At 40.4% G+C, this 16,183-nt stretch overlaps 1 protein-coding gene across 1 annotated transcript in view; it reads right to left on the reverse strand.

Moving 5' to 3' along the window:
* SLC6A1 (solute carrier family 6 member 1) overlaps positions 1 to 15,577 on the reverse strand; it is a 135,069-nt gene extending 119,492 nt beyond the window's left edge. The window contains exons 1-2 of the mRNA XM_043518619.1: positions 15,455 to 15,577; positions 10,267 to 10,481 (exon numbers count right to left, since the gene is read on the reverse strand). The gene's annotated coding sequence lies outside the window, so the exon portion shown is untranslated. The remainder of the gene's footprint in view (positions 1 to 10,266; positions 10,482 to 15,454) is intronic.
* Positions 15,578 to 16,183: the final 606 nt, after the last annotated feature.

The following is a 16,183-nucleotide window of genomic DNA, read 5'->3' on the forward strand; positions in this document are numbered from 1 at the left end:
CAATACAAAGAGGGAAATATGCTAGAATGCTCTTTGCACCAATACTTTTGATACTCTCAAGATCTGTGACAGTTCCATTGAGGAAGCTGAAAATCGGTTTAAACTGGAAGCTGTTAGCTGTAGGCCTAAAGGAAAAAGACAGTTGTTTTGTTAAGTACAAAGCAAACTAGCGCTTGTGTTGGCTGCTATCAAAACTCTTGATGTCACTGTATTCACACCACTTTTAATACTGTTAAACACTACAAGCTACAGCATTACATTTTTAACAGTTCTCTAGACAACATGATAGAATGATCAAAGCAACAATCTGTTTCCTCTAATTGTGAACTGTGCAAACAGCGCCAGCATGCAGTTTGACACAAAATAAATTGCTGGAAACAGAAAACTATCTCCTAGCTTCATTTTTCATATTAAACTCCTTTGATAAACAGATAGGAATCATGCTTCCATAAACAACTGAATATTTGGATCAGGCCTCTGTGGCTGTAGTTCTGGCAACAACTAGCCAAGGTTTCCAGCAACATAGTTGAATGTCAAGGCTTTGAGCCACAACAATTTGGACTATACCTCAATAGATCTCAGCTCAGCAGAATTAAATCTGGTCAGTACTAGGACAGAAGCTATGAAAACACAGGTGCTATACTATGTGGTGCTAATAATTCAACAGATGGTCCTGAATCCCTACCCCAGGCTGAGGGGAGGTGTGCCAGCTGAGTCAAGATCCTGACCACCTGCATTCATTCAAAATCCCATGGCAATTCTTTTCCCAAGCATGGGAATGCTGTCTCATGTCCTCCTACCCAATATGGGTGATAGTATTCCAGCTGTCTAAATATCCCATCATTTCCACTGGATTTGGCATTTTTCATCACCTGCTGCCCTACCTTGTTGCATAGTTTATTCTGTTCTGATAAGCAGCTGCTGTGTTCCTCCCCAGAGGTGTCTGCATTTCAGTGATTGAAGAAAGGAGACAAAGATTTGAACATGATTGTATGAATATAATTAAGAACAACATTTGGCTAACTTTTTGTAAAGAGCTTTTGGAACCCTTGGGATGAAAGACACTATTATAAATAATTTGTTTTTAATTACCTTGTGATTAAAAACAGCATGAATATGGGTCACCCTTGTAGCTATTGTCTTTCCCCCTCTGAAGCACAGTAACACAGGGTCACACTGTAAAGAAATCTTTACATCAGTTAAACTTGGTTTTTGACTTGGAAATATTAAGAAGTTATAATTTAATGTGGTGTTTCTTAGGCCTTATTTTATTCAAGCACAAAATGGGAAAGCTGGAAAAATACCCAGCGTCCCCTATCCCCATTACTCATTCAATTGGTGCCAAAGGTGGTTGCAGTACATTACTGGCTCAGTAACTGAATAGAGATTGAACTGAAATTAGACTTTGGTCAGAGGATTATTACAGCATAAATCATGATGTGATGACTGACCAGCTTCATCTCTGCAGCACTTTATATTATTTGACCTCTTTTCCCCACTCTACACCATAGGCTGAATTTGTAAGGGACACAGTGCTTACAAGTATGGGAACAGGCAGGAAGAGTGCTACTTTGGAGGACAGCTGGATGAACCTCCCCTCCCTTTGAACCCGCTGGAGTTTTGAGGATTACTGCAGTCCTAAATTCCTCCTGAAAGTTCCTCATTCGGACCACCTGTGGCTGTGAAGCCTAGTTTTGGTGGACACTACTGGAACCCAGGTTTGGTTTGAATAGATTAACAAATATTTGGGGCCTGATCAAATCCCACTGAAGTCAATAGAAAACCACCCACCAACTTCAGTGGGCTTTGGATCATGTCCCTAATGATAATTGCATTGGAGCCCAACAATGATGGATGCTACTGGAGCCAGCATTTGGCTTTAATAGATTATAACAAATAATCTAATGATTATCACAATAGCTCTTTTTGCATTTCTATAGCATAAAAGTGCATTCATAATGTTTCATTACATTTTCACATCCCAGAAGGAGAGAGTTGGCTAGAGTTTTAAAAAATAAATAACTCACAACAGTCTTGGCTCTCCCTTAAGGAGAGCTATTTGACTTTAATATGTAGAAGGGAAAGAGAAATTATTGTATATAGAAATGTATGAGCAATGCTAATTATAGCAGAGACAAGAGGAGATGCAAGAATATCATCATCATGGGATCAGAGTCTCAAACAATGGTGACTAGAGAGTATCCAGGGATTATAAAGAGATTTGCATGGCTGAGGAAGCAGCAAGAGACCGCTCTGTCAAGCGCACTGGCTAGGAATGTGATGGCAAAGCTAAAATTAGCAGTTTGTCTATTTCCTGTCTGTCATCTAAATAGGTTCTCAAAGCAGACGATCCCTTTCCCAACTCCACTCTGGTGCAGACCATCCAGATGTGCTTACCACAAAAACAGACCTTTGCGGATAGGGAAAATCAATCCAGAAGAATTGGATAAAGAAATTATCATCAAAAGCAAGTATTACCATTTACAATCATATGTAAAAACCCAGTGCCAAATTCATCCCAGGGTCAACTGTGGCTTTGTGGTACAGTGTGTAGTGCTTCCACTCTTCCAGAAGATCAGTAACAGAATGTGACTCAAAGGTTCCCCCATTCCAAAGGGGACGTACCCTCTGGCAGCCATATACATAGTGGGACATACAGCCCCCAGCATAACTACACAGATGTCACAGAGAAGGCACTCAGATGCTACAGTGACAGGGAGCAGTATAAAGCCCCCAGACAGATGTACTGGCTGGCACAGAGACAAGGGTCCACCCATTCCCCACTCCTTCACCTGCAGTCCATGTCTACCTGCACAGGGAGGGGTGTAGCAGCTCCCCAAAAGCCATTCCCCTCTCACCAAAAGCTATTTGCCTTATGGATGGTCAGTACAAAAGGAATAATGGGGGGCACCTTATGCTTTACTCTGCTTCTTAGACACAAAGGATGGGCTGCTATCTGCTCCACAGAGCATACCTCCATTGAGGTGGACTTACCCCAGGATTTCATTTGGCCCATTGTGAAAGGCATGTTCCATTCCCACCCCCACTCCTTGCAGCCCAGTGGTGGCACTATAGGTGTGTCCCACTGTGGCTTTCACCCCTCTCTCCAACTGGGGTATCAGTAAGTTCACTTTGAAGGATCTCAGTGAAGGGAAGTCAAAATAAACCAAATAGCAGGTCCCTTTAACAAGGTCTCAGAGAAGGTGCATTTGTTATGCAGTTCATAAGGCCCTTACCTCAGGATCCTGGTTCAGAGCTTCCAAACTTAGAGAGTGCTGAAATCAAAGATTCTGATCTCCTCAGCATTGCCAACACCAAGTATTCTAAAATCATGAGCCAGGCTCACCAAAAATCATGTGACTGGCTTTAAAATGATGAGATTATGTACAAATAACAGATTTGGTGTTTTTTATTTCCCTTCTACTTTTTGAACCTGTAGGGTGCACTGGGGTCACATTTTGAAGCTTTCTCTACAGTCGCAAGGGCTAGAAACCTATCTTTTCTTCAGGAATGAAAGCTGAAATCATTACATATCCACTTGACTCCAGGAGCTGGGGCTTTAACAATAATTATTATGAGACTCATGACAAAATAATGAGAGTTAGCAACACTGTCTCCTCAAGCTAATCTCCTAGCACCTGAGGGCTCACCACCCCCTTTCAGCCTGCATGGCTACTAGTCTCCTCTCTTGTGCAACTGCTTGTTCCTATTTAAATAGCCCTAGGGCAGGGAAGGGGTTGATTACCCTTGATTACATCAGGCTGTCTAGATTGTAAGCACCAGTCAATCCATTAAAGGGGTAGCACACTCCTTCAAACCCATGTACTGTACTTCATTCAACTGTATTGCAAATTCTCCTAATTCCCTTTTTCAAAATGTCATCTTTGTAACTGATTATTTCACTTTCTGACAGCTTGAAAAAAATCCTGGGAGAAGTTGGTTTTGGTTCATTGATCATTGTGCTCTTGGGTGTTATTGGATCATGCTAATGGCAGATCTGCTGAAAAATCCACTTCCTCAATTTACCAAAAAGAAAAGGAGTACTTGTGGCACCTTAGAGACTAACAAATTTATTTGAGCCATAAGCTTTCGTGAGCTACAGCTCACTTCATCCGATGCATTCAGTGGAAAATACAGTGGGGATGCATCCGATGAAGTGAGCTGTAGCTCACAAAAGCTTATGCTCAAATAAATTTGTTAGTCTCTAAGGTGCCACAAGTACTCCTTTTCTTTTTGCAAATACAGACTAACACAGCTACTACTCTGAAACCTGTCAATTTACCAAGATTCTTATACTGTTTAATTGAATAAAACCCATTTATGTCTTGCTGTTTTGAATCTATATGAGTATATTTGAGTCTATATGAATTCAGTGCATTAACCATTACCCTCAGTAAGAGTCCCACATTCACACAGTGTGACATTTACCCTTGCGCAGATACCTAGCAGACTTAAATCTCATGTAAACTCTCAAATGAATTTAAATGGGATGTAAGTGATGCATAAGCTTTGTTCTGCCCTTCAGAGAAGGAATGAATTTCTCTCAGTCAGAGAAAAGTACATCTCTGAATATGAGTGCTTTTGCCCTATGCAATTGAGCCCTAAATACTTTGTAGCTTCCATACCAATAACCAGTATATGCCTGATATGTGACCATCTTCCATGTCGGGTCCTCCTCTGGATTTTAGACATTGAGAACACAAACATCACTGTCAGGGGGAAGAGGGCAGGAGATCTTCTTTCAATGAATTGTCTTTTTTCCACAAGAAAAACAGAATGCTCTGGGTTGGCTTAAAGCTCATTATAGCTAGTGGGTGTAACTGTTGCCTTTGATTCAGGGTAGGTGTAAAAAGCAATTGAGCTTCTTGTTGGAACGACATAGTTGAAACAACAGGAACACCACCCAAACAATAGGCACATGGCAAGGTTTGAGTAGAAGCTGACCCATGTGGTCCAGAAGGTTTTCCTGGGGACTGATATAGCAAACACAGAGGCTATTGCATTTAGTGGTGGAGCTGTGTGTGCAGTGAAAAACCTCTCAGAAACAGGCTTGGAAGGACCAGAAAGCCTAGGTAACAGCCAGAACAAGTACTGGGGGTATGGCCCTGGGGGAAAAAAGAATTTTTTTGGATAGAATTCTGGCTGAAAAAGGCTTGGAATTGTGAACAAAGGAACTAGTTTCTATTGTTTGATTACCACTGTGTTCACAGAAACAGCACTTCATGTACATTTTTTGTAATTAAACAATACTGCGTCAAAGAGTCTTGACTCCATCGTCATATTCTCCTTCTAATGGAAGCAACCCACAGGACCCTGATTTTTGGATAATCTCTTGGGTCAACAAGAAGGGGACATTCAACAAAACTGAAAGGAGTATTAAAAACTGATAAAAGGAAAGACTTTTTCACACAGTGCCTAACTAGACTATGGAATTCATTGCCACAAGAATTTAGTAAGATTCAAAGAGGGATTGGACATTTTTATGTATGATAAGAATATCCAGAACTGTAACAGTTAATACAAAAAAAAGTTTTGGAAGGTACAAAAAACTCAGAATTCAGGGTTTACACTGACCTTGCATATTAGGCAATAAAATTAGTCCTTCTTGGGAGGCAGATTATCCCACTGTGACACCAGGGTATAATCCAGACTAATGAGTAGCTGTGTCATCCCTGCACTGTGACCTGGGGTGCCCTTTACAATGCCTTCCTGTTCACAGACAGCCTCTAGCATGTCTGTGTGTGTGCGCTGCAGCCAGCCAGCCACACTGTGGCTCTTATCAGCCTTAAAATTACCGCAGTGTGACCCCAATTTACTCCCAATCCTAGATTTACCCCCAGAAACGTATGTCCTGTACTGCCCAGCCCTCTCACCGACAGTACAAATACATTGTCTCTTATTTCTTGAATGGAATAATATGCACACAACTTGTTACTCCAAATTGAGTTACCCAGACACTTCAACTTGAACACATTGATTATAGTTAATGAACTTGTTTTATCTAAAGAGAGAGATTTGAAGTCACTACAAGTAATAAGGCATAAGTCAGAAATGGTTACAAGAAAAATAAAAAGTAAATGCTTACTGGTGCCTAATTTAACAAATGATAATAGAGTCACAGCAAAGTTTTCTCACCACATGCTTCCAGCAGACTTCCTGACCAAACTCTTTAGGTCAGGGCCCCTCCCGCAGATTTCATTGTCTGCTTCCTTTGTCTCTTCAGGCACAGTGAATGTGATGGGAAGAGATAGAGAGGGGTGCTTTGGGGTATTTCTCCCTCCTTTTTATACTTTCAGTCCCTCTCTTGAGAAACATTTTCAGGTGAGAACCAGAAGCCAAAGATTCTATGTGGAAGGATATTTCCTGAGGTTTTTTTCACCTGTTTGAACTTCCTTTGTCTTCCCTTCCTGCTTAATGACTCTGTTTACTGCTTAAATGTAAATTAAGGCAAGCACACATTCCTTTGTTTAGGACAGACCTGTTTGCCAGAAGCTGGGAATGGGTGACAGGAGATGGATCACTTGATGATTACTAGTTCTGTTCATTCCCTCTAAAGCACGTGGCATTGGCCACTGTCAGAAGACAGGATACTGGCCTAGATGGACCATTGGTCTGACGCAGTATGGCCGTTCTTATGTTCTATGTATGCCAACTTTTATTTGGGCAGCACCTTGGGGTTTGGAACATGTATTAACACCACCATACAGGGGAATCTTACAACTTCACATGCAATGGTGCCAAATGTACTTGATTACTGACCAGCAAATTATGAGTTTTCAAATGATACTTTACAAGGCATACTTTGTACAAAGATTCTTACAATAGTGTGCACAGCATGAACACAGGAGTATATAGTCACACTCACATCTGCCTATTACAGGGTTCTTGCACCTTTCTCTGAAGCATCTAGCCACTTTCAGAGAAGGGATATTGGACTAGATGAACTGTGGGTCTGATCCAGGCTGGAAATTCCCATGTTCTAGTTTCAAGACAAATGTTGGGTAAAAAAGCAAGTGTGTTTTCAAATTTCCTTAACTTCTTAGCTTATTAAAACAAAACCTCTTGGTGTAGTTAGCACCATTTTTGCTCTTTGTTAGCATTTTGTGTTTCCTTGTCAGGTTTTCCTGCACTAGTGCAGTGCTGCAATGTTGAGGCTGCAAATGCTGTCAGGGAGCATTCAAAGACAAATAATATGATTTTCAGTGTTTTTTTAAAAAATATCCTGACACCCTTTTAATATTTGTTTTTCTGATATATTTAATCTGAAAAAAAAAATGTAAATTACATCAGAGGGTAAATGCCAGGGAGGGAGAAGAGCTATGGTAGCTGAAGGATAAGTTGGCAAGAACAAAGCGGGGTAAACTGGTCATGAATAAATTTAGGTTGGAAATTAGAAGAAGGTTTCTAACCATCCGAGGAGTGAGGTTGTGCAAGAACCTCTCAGTTGGAATAATGAGGGCAAACTTAACTATTTTTAAGAAGTAACCTGCTAAATTTACAAATGGGATTATAAAACAGGATTGCTGCTAGCAGGGGACTGGACTGGGTGACCCCATGTAGTCCCATGGACTAAAGGGCCCATCTAGGGGGTCCCAGCAAGACCCATGTCCTGTGTAACATACATTTTGGATTGATAGGCTATTTTCAAAACCTCCTGAGGTTTTTGAAAAGGGGATTTGAAATCCCAATTCCCATTAATTTCAATGGGCACTGAGCTTTGCAAATCTCATTCATACTCTCTGACATTGTCCCTCTTTAAATCATCCAGAAGGCTTACATTTCATGGCTGAGCATGTCTTGCTCGTTTCTCAGCCTTAGCACCATAACACGGTAAATGTCGAAAGGTGTTGTGGAGTGCTTCCTTCTGAGCCAGTACTGAGCCAATACCCAGCATTGTGTTTTGGGAACTCTGTTGTGGGAGGTGTCATTCACATACAGCAAAGACTGAGAACTGACCAGTTATGGTCAGTGTGTTTTCCTTTCCATTGCTCTTTTCACCAGAGGAAGAATGTTAAGCTCCAGCATTCTGGCCAAACTCCAGTTTGGGTAATTACATGCGGTCTACCTATATATTCCCTCAAGCTGTGATTGTCCTTCAGTTCCTGCCCTAAAATCTTGTGTGGTCAGGAGCTTTGCTAGCTATAGGCACATGAGGCAGCTGCTACAGCAGCAGCTGCCCAAGGTGGCAGATTTCTGGGAGAAGCAATTTTTTTAAAATGCTCAACCAACAAAATGTATTATTGTCTACATAGCTCTGCAGATGGGTCTATGGGGGGTATGAATTGCAGGTCACACTAACAGCTCCATGTAGTCCCCTGCTGGCGTGAACTAAAAAGTACCTAGTTCACACTGATGTAGTCCACAGGACTGTGTTAACGCACAGTTTACCCTTTAGTTTGCACCAGCAAGGTCTACGTGGAGTATTGAGAATGCTACACATTAGAGTGATCTGCAGTTCAGAGCCCTGTTGACAGCCTGTGGCACTAATGGAAGTGTGACGAGGAGGTAGCACAGTGAAGTTTTGCCTGGGGCAGCAGATTGCCTTGAGTGGCCTCTGTGCATAGGGTTGCTTTATCATATTGAATAGTTGTTTCATTTCAGCCCCAGATTTGGCTGTCTTGCTGCAGTGGATAAAGTGATTCATATATGTATTGGAAGTAGGTTGTAAACCACTTTGGGATTCTTCAAGATAAGAAGTCCTATCGATAAGATATTCATTACTCAGGGCTGGATTGCTCCCTCCTGAGTAAAATCCCAGAAGAGAAGGCTGCAAGAGAGTAAATAGCCTGGAAGATCTCAGATCTGTATATTCCGTTCACACAGTTTATTATGCCTGGGTGCCTAACAATGACCAGTTAGTTACTAATATGTGTGTTAAATTGGAAAATATTCTTCATGCAACATAAGAGCTATGTCCAGGGCCTTTCATCAGAGAAACATCAAACAAATGAACAGATTAGCCATGCCTGCACATATGAATTTTGAGATTATCAGAGAAGCGCATACCTTTAGTCTTTTAGTGCTAATACAGTATTGTGCTATTTCAATCTAAGGTTGTCAGTACTATTAGAAACTGCATTCCAATACGGCACACCATGAAAAAACTATGCATGTAGTTTTAGTAAAACAACAACATATAAGACAGACTCCCTCAATGCAAGTCTTTAGAAATGACTCACCAAGCTAATCTGTATTATGAATTGATTCTAGGAAACAGGCAATACAAAGTAAAAATCTGAACAAATACACCCACCAATTAAGAGTGTTAATGTGATTAAGTTGCAATGTGAATGAGACAAAAATAGTATCTTGCCCCTAGAAAATATCACAAAGATTGATGGATGAGATAAGATTGACATGAGAGGAAGTCCTGCCCTGTCAGTACCATTGGAAAGCTCCCCCACCCCCCTTAACTGGCAATGATGAAGTCACAGGAAATGGCACTATTTATTAGATGCTGAAGAAGGGATTTGGGCCATATACTAAATCCTATTGACTCCCTTCTTGGGTAAGGCAGGCCTTCCTATTGGGAGTCGGAGTCAAAAGGTGATAAGCCATTCCCCAGAGGGTAACATTTTAGAGCATAACACCATTTCCTGTGACATCATCATTGCCAGTTAAGGTGGGACTTCTGATAGCACTGAGGGAGGATGGGACTTCTTGTTAAAGGGGAACTTTCTTTGACACTTCCAGTGAAGGGCAGGATTGCTTGTCATCCTTATCTCACCCATCTTCATGACATTTGCTGGTTGCAAGATACTGCTGATCAAAAGGGATTATACAGAAACAATAATTTCACCAAGTTATCATTCCCAGCTAGTCAAAGGGAGAAGGCTAGAACTAATAAGGAAATGCCTTCTATACAGCTTAATTCACAACACTAATTACATTCCTTTCACTATAACTATAACTTTAACATTCCTTTAAGCTTTGCTGAGCTGCTGTGAATTTAGTCAATACTTATTTTTAAATACCTTTTTTTAATCAACATCTCCCTAAACAAACATGCTAAACCAGTGCAAGAGGAAGGATTATTTTGTGGTTAGAAACAGTAGCATTAGCAATTCCATATGGACTCCATGAAGCTGGACCAAAATCCTGAAGCAAAGACCGTGGATTAAGCTTTATAATTAACTAGATAGGAAATATTAATAATACAATCAGTAAAATAGTCCCAGTGTTATTTTGAAAAGCAAGCCAATAGTTTTCACACTGCCTCCACATTTTCATTGTTTAATGTATCATGGTGTAACTGGGTTCACTCACCGCTTTAGCATCTTCTTGTGGCTGATATGGGAATTAGCTTTGGTAGCCAGTGCGTCCCCTCCGATGGTGCTCTGCCCATCACCTCTTCTGCTCCTGGACTCATGTCCCTCCAAGGACCATGGTATCCTCTTCAGTGACACAGCCCTCTGGCTGTGCCATACTTGATGTTTCACAGGTGTAGCTAATTATCTGAGGTGCAAGGCCCCTAATGCTCACTAAAGGGAAGGACAAATAGCACAATCTTAATGTTCAATCCTGAGAGCAGTAAGACTCTTCATGGACAGTTGGCATGCCCAGGAGGAGCTCACTGCAGTATCAGAGCCTAAGGCAGGTGTAGTGTTGGCAGATATCATGTAAGCCTCCTCCCCACAGCTCTGTCATACATGTCACACTCCTGTTCCAATTCTCATTCCATTTTATGAATAGGGAGGTTTCATCTTATGTACAAAAGGGGCACTGGGATGAGAGTAAGCCCAATTTCACTTAAGACCTAATGTGGACATAGACTTCAGACTAGGATACATATTTTGTAAGATCAGCTGATACTAGGTGAAGGAGGAGTGTTAACAGTAGACTACTAGATCTTGCTGCAGTATGCTGCTCTGTGTTAAAAATCTGTCTTTACCATTCAGCTGAGGCAGAGAAAAAAATATTCAAAAACATTTTAAATGTTAAAAGAAAAAATAAGTTACAGTAGATGTTAAATTGCACTGGCTTCCAATGGTGTTTCCCATGCACTTACTAATACAAGGAATGGGGGAAATCAACAGGGTATCCTTACCCTGTAATTTACTAATGGCTGCACACCAGAGTACTGCAGCATTTTGGAAAAGAAAGAACAACCTGATTTGACATCCTGACTCAAGAGCAAGTTGGTGGTACAGAAAATGTATACACACAGAGCAAGAAGTCAAGTATACAAAGAGTTGGTATGAAAACTCAGAAAAGCCAGGCACAAAGCAGCTGCAATATCTCCGACTAACTTCCTTTTCTGGGCATGGAGCACAGTTGAATTTGCTAAGCAATCAGCACAAAAGCACAGTAGACATCTCCAGGGGGTGGTAGCACCTGCCTTTTCCTTGCTCTCCTGACTTCGCTCTGCTTAGCCATCTGTAGAAATGCACCTTCCAGGTCTACCAACATTTTTGTCCTGTATAAACCTATAATATATCTAAACACATCACTAAACACCTTGGTTGTGCTCCTGTGCAACGGAATATGCAAGTACTGTCTAAGCAACTTTATTGGCACCCCCCACTATTAGAGTTCAAGTCCCATGCAAGCACCTCCAGGCTAGTGTTCAAGTCTCACGTGAGCAACACCACATGGCAGCATTCAGGTCTAAAGAAAACACGCAGCACATTGTAGCATCTGACTTTTTGACTGGCTTAAGGGATAACACCAGCCATACAGCTAGTCAGCTTGGGTTTAAAGGTGCATCCTAACTTACATCCTGCCACCAGGATCAGTTTAAGAGGAGTCAGCTCTTCCCCCGTCCTCCAGACACTATTTCCTTAACTGTCTCCACAAACACATACACCAATTCAGAATGCATTGCTTATTCTCTCCCTCACCCACTGCAGGGCTCAGTCCCCAGAAATTTACATGGCATAGGAGTTTGTGACAGATGGAGGAGAGAGGCCACTAACTGAACCTAGGGGCCCCAAATAATTGTTTTCACAGGCATCCCCATGTTTGTCTAAACTGGTCTTGATCACGGCTGTGCTTTATACTCGACTTGTCCCTGCAGCTGGCCATATCTCCCTGTATTATGGTGTTCTATACTTGGGTGAATACAGAGGATCATTCTTTCATCAGCAGTGAGTATTTGGCCTCATCTAAACTACTCATGTAACACTACATGATACTAAGAGAAATGTGGCAGTGGGCAGATATTTTAACATATGCCAATTATTTTGCTGTACTGAATATATAGTAAATTCAAGTTTTAAACACTATTATAATTCTTAATTAAGCTATAAACAACCCAGCAACTTAATCTGCATCCATTCTTCTTCTTATTTGAACCACATTAATAGTGCACTAGTTCTGATGCAAATTGTCTTAGTACGATGCATAATAGTAGGCCAAGACTTTTGAAAGTGACTCAAGATTTTTGGTGCCCAACTTTAAGTTTTCTAAAGTGGCCTGATTTTCAGAAAATGCTGAGCACCAACTTTCTGAAATTCAGGCTCCTTTTAGCATCTCAAGTTGGACACCCAAAGTCACTATTCACTTGTGAAAATCTTGGCCAGGGTATTTTAGAAAAGGCAGCAAAAAGATAGTTGATCTTTGTAGCATATGGCTTTGAAACAATGCTTCTAAAATTCCCTATTACTGGTCTGATGGACTTTTAAAGGTTTAGATTCAAAACTGGTCTTGCAAATTATTTGGAGAAGTCAAAAGAGCTGCTTGTTAGAAATGGTGCATGTTTGGGAAATCCACATGAAATTCTATAAATCAATAATTTGAAAATAGTGCTCATTAAGGCATCCGCCCATATGAAGATAATCTCTCATTTGCTGTCATAAGAGAAATAAGTTTTTTTTAAATGCCCCTAATGTCCTGAAGATATGATCTAGCTTGAAACAGAGGGCTGATAATATTTACAAGCTGTTTACATGAAGGAAAATAAAACAAACAATAAGCATACAAATTTGCTTTGGATTCCAAACTGCTTTCAGCCTTTATGGATTTGGAGCTAAATTTCTCACACACTACCACTTTGTTTGAACAACAATGAAAACAAAACTAAAAGTGAACAGTGTGATCCTATTCTATAATCCTAGTCCTGGAAGCCAAATATTTGAGGACTAAACCTGTCCTCAGATATGCACATGTGTATCTCAAACAATAATTAATTGTATTTTTTTTTAAAAGGAGGAACAGGAATGCAGAGAAGCCAATGGTACATATCCACTATCACACAGACCTTGCAACTACACTTGCTTCTTTGAAAGAACGAGTGGGTGGGACTGGAGGCCTGATTCTCATTGATGCTAAGGGCCCTTTACTCCAGGAATGCAAAGGGATCTCAACGTGGGTTGTAAAGTAGATAATAATGTATTGATACTTAGCTTTTCTACAGTGCATGTCATCAATAGATCTCCAGGCACTTTACAATCTATATGTAATGTTCTAGCTTCTGGGAGTTTTGCAGGTAGAAGAATTGTAGGTGTGGTTCCTAAATCTCTTGTTTCTCTTGCTATATTCATTTTTCCAGTAGTTTCTCCCTGGTTATTCTGCTCTTTATCAATCTCAAAAGCAACAGTTGGCAAATTTTACTGCTTTCTGACAAGATTAAATAATGCTAAGCACCTGCTCCTCTTGTTTACTGTCTGCAGGAGTTTATTACCACTTCATAAACGGACTCAGGATCCGTATTGCATGATTAATGGATGATGTCTAACACACACCGCTCAGATTCCTAGTCCAATAAAATAAAAATGAAGGATCATATTTAATATCATATTTTAATATCTAAAAAAAACTCCAAAGCAGCCATCTTTGTCTCATTTTTGCATATTAACAGAAACTAATTCAGAGAGGGGTGAGTTTATGTCACAGGCTATAGGAATTAATGGTATTTTTTCTCTCTCTTTTGGGGGGTGATTTTAAAAAGCATTCAGTACTCACCACACACTTTTCATGTTGATGGGAGTTTTAGCATTATCTTCAATGGGAGCAGCATTAGTCCAAAGAGTGCTTTTGAAAATGATTCTTGGGTTTGGCATTCCTCCCTAGTAGCTCAGTATCAGATCTCCTTCCCTTTGCACAGCCAGGACTCATGGTCCTCAGTACAGCTGGTTGGGAATTTTTCTCTGAACCATTTATTCACCAAAAATGCCTATTCATCAAAAATGAAACTGTTCATGAAACAAGCGACGAAACTTCCAACTCAAATTTTCCAATCCACATTTTATTTGATGAGGAACACATTAATTTTCCACACTACCAAAAGTAGAGGATGATCTTTGGAAACCCTAAAGACACTTGAATAAGGAAAGTGTTTGGGAGACATATATAGGTAAGCTGGAAATGTTTCCAAATCCCAGTTAGCACAAGATGCTGAAATAAATATTTTCCTTTGTGCCTAAGCATGTACTGTTTAGATTGTGGGTCATGGCAATTTGAAGTGTCAAAATGGGATTTTTAGGTTTAATAGTAAGCAGCATGAAAAGCTATTTTCTATCATAATGAAACATGCAGCCATTCTCAGAGCTGTGCTGGGCATGGACCCATGTCAGGTGGCTGTTACTGCTGGAGATAAACTGTGGTGGTGGGACCATGAGGCATCTGGTGTCACCAAAGGTTGTGAAATACTCCTCAGCTGCATGAGTAGGGCTGAAGATCACATACCGCTGTATATCACCCCTTGTGCCACCCAAGAGAATTATTCCCCGCAGGCTCAGTGAGTGAAGCCTGCTAAGAATGGCCTAGATATTAATTCCACAACCACAAAGCATCAAAGCAATGCACCTGCTATTTTATCATTATCCACATTAGCTACCTTCTACTTGCCTCCATATGGGATTAGCTGTCTTTTGGAAACGAGGCTGGTGCTGGAGGGGTTTGGCTAGAACTGTTTATTATTGCTTTTTTCCTCCACTTGGACAGAAATGTGCGTGAGGAAAAAACCCAACAAATGCTTTTTGAAAAAATGTGGTCATGGTTGATAGTGTCTGCGCTGCTTGTCAGATGCCTGTGATTACATGTCCAGGTGACTTAGAGCTTAGAAACAAGGATGTACGTTAGTTGGCAGATAAGGAATGTTTAAAGCAAAGCAAAATGTCAGAACAGCAATCCACGAGGACAGTAGCAGAAAGAAAAGGGTTATGGTATGTGGTGCTAACATGTCATGAGGGAAAGCAGCAAACAAAAACTGGGGAATATTAAAATACTTAAAATTATCATAGTAAGGAAATATCATTTGGAAGAGTGGAGACAGAATCATAAAACAATAATAAAGAGTGATTATACAGAACTGACAGGCACTGTCATAGAAAACAATAGCAATCAGAAGCATTACTGCAGAGATGTTTTAATAATGCAAAGGTCATGGTTATATTAGAGGTACATTATGTACTACACTGGGCAACTGGTCTTGGAAAACTTCCTAACAATGGTGTTTTGGCAATATTATCGAAGTAAGGATGAATGCACAAGCTCGTCCAATGCCTGCACTTACCTGATCCTGAGGAAAGGCTACTTCTGATTATAACGAATATTGTATAGAGATGCTTCATGTTTCAGATGCTTCATACAACAGCATTGCATTGCTTCTTTTGAGGGACCGCCTCTTTATTAGCATACCCTGGAAAATTTACAAGAATACAGCTGAAGAATATATATCTAAATGCTAGGTGAAAACAGTTTACAAGAGTGAAAATCCCTAATGGAGCAAGCACAGATAAATTAATTTGCTGCAAATTACATTTTTTTTTGAGCTTTTCACTTTAAACATATGCTGAAGACAAAGGTGGGATTTTTCAAAGCCCCTGAGAGGTTCCGATGCCCAATTCCTACTAAAATTAATGGAAACTATTATCCAAATCCCCTATGCAGTTTTGAAAATCTCAGCCAAAGTCAATCACATCATAAAGTAATGAAGTTAGCAATATTTCTTAATTTTCTCTGTTTTTTTGTTTACTCCTTGATTCGTCCCTTTTAATATTTGTTTAGGTGCCTACATGCCACTGGCATTCCAGGAGTTTGAAAAGAATTCAGATCCCCATTAATATATCATATTTAAACCATGCTATTAAAATACTAAAAGCAGCTCAATGAGCAGGGCGGAAATATTTCTGAAATAGGAGGCTTTTAAAGCTCTGTTTCAAACAGGGCAGGTCTGGGGCCCTTCTTACGTCTCATGGTCAGCATTCCTGAGGCTCAGTGCTATGGAGGTGTAGATCTGAAT

This window comes from Dermochelys coriacea, chromosome 7 (genome assembly GCF_009764565.3).
Source record: "Dermochelys coriacea isolate rDerCor1 chromosome 7, rDerCor1.pri.v4, whole genome shotgun sequence".
NCBI lineage: Eukaryota > Metazoa > Chordata > Testudines > Dermochelyidae > Dermochelys > Dermochelys coriacea.